The sequence below is a fragment of the Phyllostomus hastatus genome, unplaced genomic scaffold (genome assembly GCF_019186645.2).
Source record: "Phyllostomus hastatus isolate PE091 unplaced genomic scaffold, TTU_PhHast_1.1 phas_scaffold_39, whole genome shotgun sequence".
NCBI classification, from domain to species: domain Eukaryota; kingdom Metazoa; phylum Chordata; class Mammalia; order Chiroptera; family Phyllostomidae; genus Phyllostomus; species Phyllostomus hastatus.
Genome location: NW_025334028.1, coordinates 32,896,174 through 32,903,163, shown reverse-complemented (window position 1 = coordinate 32,903,163; position 6,990 = coordinate 32,896,174).

Genomic DNA, 6,990 nt, shown 5'->3' with positions numbered 1-6,990 from the left:
TCCAAGGCAGGAAGCCATGGTGGCTGCTGCCTGCCCATGGCCCATGCCAATGTGGGCCAGTCGTCTATGCCCCAGTGCAGCTGGGGAGGGTCATTGTCCACTCCCCTCCCTGAGTGCTTTGGGCCTGACCAGGAGCACTGCAGGCACTCAGAGCAAGCCCAGTAAAAAGGGGGTTGCAAGGTGGGGAAAGAGGAGATTTGGGCAGGCAGGTCTTGGGAAGCAATGTGGCTGGACAACAAGCCTCGTGACCCTCCCCTGCATGTGAAGCTCTGGTGGCCAGCCACCAATAGCCTGCTCACTCCTGTGGCAGTGTTGGCAGTGGGTGTGGGCATCAAGAAATTGTGTATATCTATAAGTAAATAAAAATTCCCTTTCTCTTTCTAGCGGACTCTGTCTTCAGAGTTATTGCCTGTGGGCAGCAGTCAGTGGGATCCCACTAGTTCAGTTACAAAATGATGCCATGGGCTTTCATAAGCTGGAGATTCACACTGTGCTTCATTCTGGGGAAAATTCCATGCTGCCATGTACTTACTTCACACAGGAAGCTCGACTCTAGTCAGACAAATATGTCTTATTTCTCTTCATGAGTCATGTCTGCACATACAGGAACTGCTTTTAGTACATCCATGAAATGAGTTCACTTTAACAAGTGACTGTGCGACTGTGGGAGATACTGAGTTCTCTGACAGTTTTTCACAGACCAGAGGGGATGGAAGTCTGTTATATAAGTATTTATCAAATGTGCTAGAAAGTATAAAGTGGGAGGAACAAAGGGCCAGTGGAAGTCAAAAGAAGGAAACACTTCCCACTGGAGGGATCAGAAATGAGACCTGGAATAAGAAGCCATTTTTGCCACGTTAAGATGGTGGCAGCCCATTTCAGACCCAGAACAGAGGGAGCCAGGGTGCTCGGAATTGAAAGTACAAAAGACTCTAAGGTAAACAATGTCATTTCATACCAGATTGTAAAGGAGGGTGAGAGAAGCTTGAGGCTGGATTGTGAAACGTCCATGGTGCCATAAATGAAGATTATTATTGCAAAAAATCCCAGAAACAACACCCCTAATTTATCTCTGTGTACCTCTAAATTGTCCTATGTATGTTTCATTCTCAGGCAGTAAATCACATCCGTTGTTTCACTCAGCCTTTCCTAAATACCAGGGAACCATTTAGACAGGGGTACACCCATGGACTCCACAAAACACTGTCCCTGAGACCACAACCGGGAAACCCTGCATTGCTTGGACACAGCTCTACTCCTTGTGTGGACAGAGACACTTCCCTTCTGATAGGGCTGCCTCCACCGCAATCCTCAGAGCCAAACTGCAGCCCCGTTGAACAAGGATGACAACCAACCTGACCGAGAGACCTGTTGTCAGAAACAACAGAGCTTCCCACTCACTGATGTCACATACGTCAGTAGCTGCGGTGCTCCACAACAAAAACTGCATACATTTCTCAGTGCCTTTAAGTATTTAGGCACAGGATTTGGAATATTTTAGCTTTTGCTGCTTATTTATTTTTTGTACATCTAGGGATTAATGATGATTATTTCTGGGTAGATAAAATGTTGGGTGTTAGTCAGCCCTACATAAGCAGGAGATGTGGGATTTCTGCCATCAGACCTGGGCTATGCTCACTCTGTTTGTGTTTTACTATCATCACAGATTTTTGAATTTTTGCAAAAATGAATAGAAGCAAACATTTCACTTGCCAGCCTCAAGGCTCTGCACTTGCCCAAATTGTGCACCTTGTTTGCTTCAGGGCACTGGGCTAAAATTCACCTCCTAGAGAGTCCTCCTTGGCCACCCTTTCTGAAATTGCCTCCCGTGTGTCCAAGCCATTCTTTACCCTCTCACTCTGTTTAATTTTTTTTATTTATTTTTATTAAAGAGAGAGAAGCATCAATGTGAGGTTGCTGGGAGCTGTGGCCTGCAACCCAGGCATGTGCCCTGACTGGGAATCGAACCTGCGACACTTTGGTTTGCAGCCCGAGCTCAATCCACTGAGCTATGCCAGCCAGGGCTATTTTTACTAAAAATATTTTATTACTTACTCAAAACAATTATCTGTATATTTATTGTCCATCTCATTGATGACGAGAAGATGTTCAATGAGGACAAGAACTCGTTGTATGCAACCATCTTTGGGAGCTTGAATGGAGAGACAGGGTGGGCAGGGAGCAGAGTTTAGGGGTAACTTGTGTTAACTGGTATTTGTTTCAGCACCTGCTGTGAGTCAATTTTTACTGTTTTAACAAATTCGAGGAGCAAACTCTGCAGCTGAGCTTGTCCTGGGTGAAGTTCTGGGAAGGGTCCGTGGGGAAACATTCCTACACGGTTCTCCTCTCCTTTGTTTCAGGCTGCCCTGGCCTGGCACAATGATGGCCATGGCCTGGGCCTCATGTTAGGAGTCCAGGAAGGGAAAGGAATAGTGAAGATACTTGGAAGTGGGCCAATAAAGAGAAAGAAAGAGAATACTTTTTTTTTTTAGCCATGGTTAAGGCAAGACTATCATAGGAGTATGGCCTCACACCTATGCCACAGAAATGCAGCTATAATGGTTGTTCCTAAACTGCCAACCCTGCTTCATGTTTGAAATTCTTCCTACAGAAATTACTGTCTACATATGCAAGAGTAAGTTCTTCAAGAGACAGGATTTCTTTTTGCCACAATGAAGCACTTGTCTAGTGTCTAATTTTAAAAAGCCAAACTTCTGAGGGCTGGGACAGCTGCAACACATGTTCCAAAAGTTAAAATGTTCCAATAGAGTAATGCTACCAATGCTGTTTATGAATACTGGTTACTGAGAAATGCAGACAAAAAAGGAAGGAAAGAAGACATGTGTACCAATCACATGCATTTAATTAAAAGATTATTTTCCAAAGGTAGTCAAGAATCCGCCAAGGAAAGTAGGTTGAACTTGAGTGTGTGCTGCACACCTGTCATTAACAGTGACTGTTACCCCAGCACTATTGACTGACATCAACAAAACTCACCTGCAAGCAAATGGCCAGGTTCACTCTACAGCCAAATGAGGTGCTAACAGCCTGTGGATGGAGGCCCATGTCTTTGAAGAGTTTTGAGAAGGACTGGGTAAGTGCTATTCAAGGCCATCCTTCTGCCACCACCACACAGGTCCTCACACGGGACAAGTCCAGTCCTCGTGCCTAGGAACAACAACAGCAGTAAGAGATCAGCCTCCCAAGTGCTCAGTTGTGTGACCTCCTTAACCAGAGCCACCCACAACCAGAAACTCCACACAGATTTTCGTTTCCAGGGTCCAATGGCTCCACACCATTAACTGAAATAGTCTAGGATGCCTGTGTAAAAAATATAATCAATCACACAGATAACAGATGATCAGAGATGCTATTACAAACATTTTAAATAACCTCAAAAAGCAACAGCAAGAATGAGTTTGGGGGGGCTTTGCCCACAGGGCTCCCCCCTCTCCCGCCCCTGCCCTGCTGGCCTGGCCACAATGGATGAGAATAAGTCTACCAAGACATGATCTGCTGGGGAGGAAAGGTGGCCGATCTCTCAAAGGAGAAGGGCCAAGAGCCTTTACTTCAATGGACTTTTATTGGATTCATTTTGCAAGAGAATATAGGTAAAGCTCATTAATCATTGTCAGGCAGTGAGGATCAAACAATAGATAACATACAAAGAACTCTGAGGGCCTATTCTGAGTCAGGGTCTGTTAGCTAAAGGGCTACAAAACTTTGGGAAACAAACTCATTTCCTGCTCAGACCGTTATCATTTAATTAAGAACATTTTAAGCAAAGCAGGTTTCACAGGAGTTTATGTATTCTTTCGCAGGCCTGATCACCCAGGGAGCCCACCCTTTCCAGCACAGGGCTGTACCGCCCTCTCATTGTTTCAGGCTTAAGTCAGGCAGGGGAAGTAAGGCAGCCTAGCAATTAGGAGACTTCTTGCAGACAGAATGAGGACTCAGGCTTTGTCAAAGCCAAGGGATGAGGGCCCATCACCCCCTTTTGCTATAGTCCCCCAAGTCCTTCCTTGGGGTCTCCATGTGATCATGCCTGTCTTAGGTCATTCCCCCCTTGGGATATCTTACCCATCATTGGCTAACCGACCAAGAATTGGGGGCCAGTTATGGATGGAGTAAAAGGAGCAGAAGTGGCACCCCTGCCAGGGAGATAAGCTTTGTCTCCTCAGTGGCTTATGGTACCAAGGTTGCTCACTCAGTTTTAGCTATGGGGCAGTTACAGCTTCTGAAACCAGGTAGGGTGGTTCCCAACAAATGAGGAGTAGAAATGTTGAGGAGAAAAGAGAGGCCCTGGACAAAAATAGTTCAGGGTTTGGGGAAGAAGGGAAGCACTTGTAAAGACTACTATGGACATGGATGCACTGGAACTGGAGAGAAATAGGAAAATCTATTTTTAATGTAGGAATGGAAGACTAAAATGTTTGGACAACTATTAAAAAAAGCAGCTTGTCTTTTATGTTCCATGAGACTTCACAGGTCAGAGATAAATATTCATGAATAAAGGCATTTCTATTTCTAAGGTCCACACACCTCCGTCTGTACCAAATTCAGTCAATGGAGCAAAAGCACAAAACTCAGGAGGAGCAACCAAGTGAGTTCACGCACTCTCCACAGTAAGAGCTGGGGCCTACTAAGAGGTAGGGGCTGCGTCTGAACGTGAGTTGAGCTTGAGTGGTGGTGTCTCAAGGAGGACAATTGCCACAGGCAAAGCCCTTCAGTCCCTCAAGCACCTGCAAGGTGGCCTTGGCACAGGGAGAGCTGACCAGGCTCCTGAACTGAGGGGGGCAACACACAAGATAATGTGACACTGAAATTTAGTCTATAAACATGGTTTTATATACACAGAATCACACAGGGAACATTAAACCCTGGGCAAAACAAATGATATACATGTGAATGTTCTGGGAGACAGTGCAGCCTGGGGTTTGGATGGTGGACCTGGAGCCAAAGATTCAAAATGTAGCCCCCCCAAATTCATTAAATGTAAGAACTTGAGAAGGGTGCTCAATTTCACTGTAACTTACATTTCATTTTAAAAATGAAGACAGTAATTGTTTCTATTTTAGAGAGCTGTTATGAAGGTGAAATGAATCAAAATGTAAAGTGCTTAGAAATCACTCAATTATGATATTATTTCACTTTGGTTATTTATGCCCCTACAGGGAAATTTGATGAAATGTACTCATTCATTTCATAATGTAATATAGGTGAACATGAGTAATAATTATGTTTTATAAACTTCTTTTCCTGCATAAATATATAACTTCAAGTAATTATACATTTATTTATGCAGCTTAATTTCAAAAATTTATCTTGCATTTCATTTTCCTGCTCAATTCTAATCCATTAAGTTTATAAAAAATGTTCAGGGGAGGCAAGTGCTTTACTGTGTGCACACACACAGATACACACACACACACAGGGGCCATTGGATATGTACATGGCAACCCACATATCTTGGCACAGAAACAGTAAACAGTTAGAAATTAAAACAGGTGATATGATTATTTCCTTCTTGTTCCTTGGATAAAGAGTGCTTAATGTACCATGAAAATATGTTTATCATTGTCCTTGGTTTACATGAAAGGAAATGCTATTATTGTCATTGTTGGGAACCACCCTGCCTGGTATCAGAAGCTGTAACTCCGCCAAGGCTAAGGCTGAGGGAATGACCTTGGACAGTAAGCCAGCAATGAGACAAAAGCTTATCTCCCTGGCAGGAGTGCCACTTCTGCTCCTTTTACTTCACCCTGCCTGGCCCCCAATGCTTGATCAGTTAGCCAATGACAGGTAAGATTCCCTGAGGCGGGAACAATCTAAGACAGGCACAATTACATGGGAAGCCCCCAAGGAAGGACTTTGGCGCTACAGCAAAAGGGGATGATGGACCCTCGCCCCTTGGCTTTGACAAAGCCTGAGTCCTCATTGTCTGTGAGAAAATCTCCTAATCTCTTGGCTGCTTTATTTCCCTTGCTCCATCTAAGCCTGAAACAATGACAGTGGGTGGTGCAGCCCTGTGCTGGAAAGGGCAGGTTCCCTGGGGTGATCAGGCCTAAGAAAGAGTATGTAAAATCCTGTGAAACCTGCTTTGTTTAGAATGCTCTCAATGAGATTATAAGGGTCCAAGCAAGAAGTAAGTTGATTCCTCAAAGTTTTACTGCTCTTTAGCTATCTGACCCTGACTCAAAATAGGCCCTCAGACTTCCTTGTTATCAATTGTTTGATCCTTGCTTCCTGGCAATGAGTAATGAGCTTTACCTGAATTCCTGTGTAAACGAATCCAATAAAAGCCTGATCAGGCGGGAGAATGAAGCCCTCTCTCCTAGGGAGGGTGGCCGAGGCACTTCCCACTCGAGAGAGTGGCTGTTCTGTCCCTATTTCCCCACAGGACCTGGTTGTCTCTGTGTATGTTTTTCTTGTGTTTCAATGAGTCATTTGCAGCGTTCCGCGGTCACTCCAGGCCTGTGGTCGTGTCATTTCATAAACACCACTGTTCACTTAACAGTAAAAACAAATTTTGGTTCAGATCACTTGTGACCTACGGATCAGGGTCTTCAAGGTAAACAAAAAATAGGAGCTAAGTCCAAACCTATGACTTGAATACCAGTGTTAGAATAACATGAACTATGCTAAAGAACTGAATTCACCAACTAATTAAAAAGCAATTTAGGACCCTTCAAGTAGACCTAATGGAATTCAAGACATCAATAACATGATTTGTACTCTGGTTGGGGCAGCGACAAAATATTCATGTTATAAAATGAGGTTTTCACATGAAAACAGGTTTGTCACCCCTGACATTTTTGAAGGGTTATTATTTTAACTTCACCAAACCCTTTTCATGCCCTTGGACACTGCTTTCCCAGGACACTGGGAATGTTCTGCAGGCACCGTGAGGGGTGAGGGTTGCTTACCTTGAGGGATTCTGTCTGGGAGCCTAGCCCCTTGGTACAAAATTCCATCACCGAATAGGAGCAA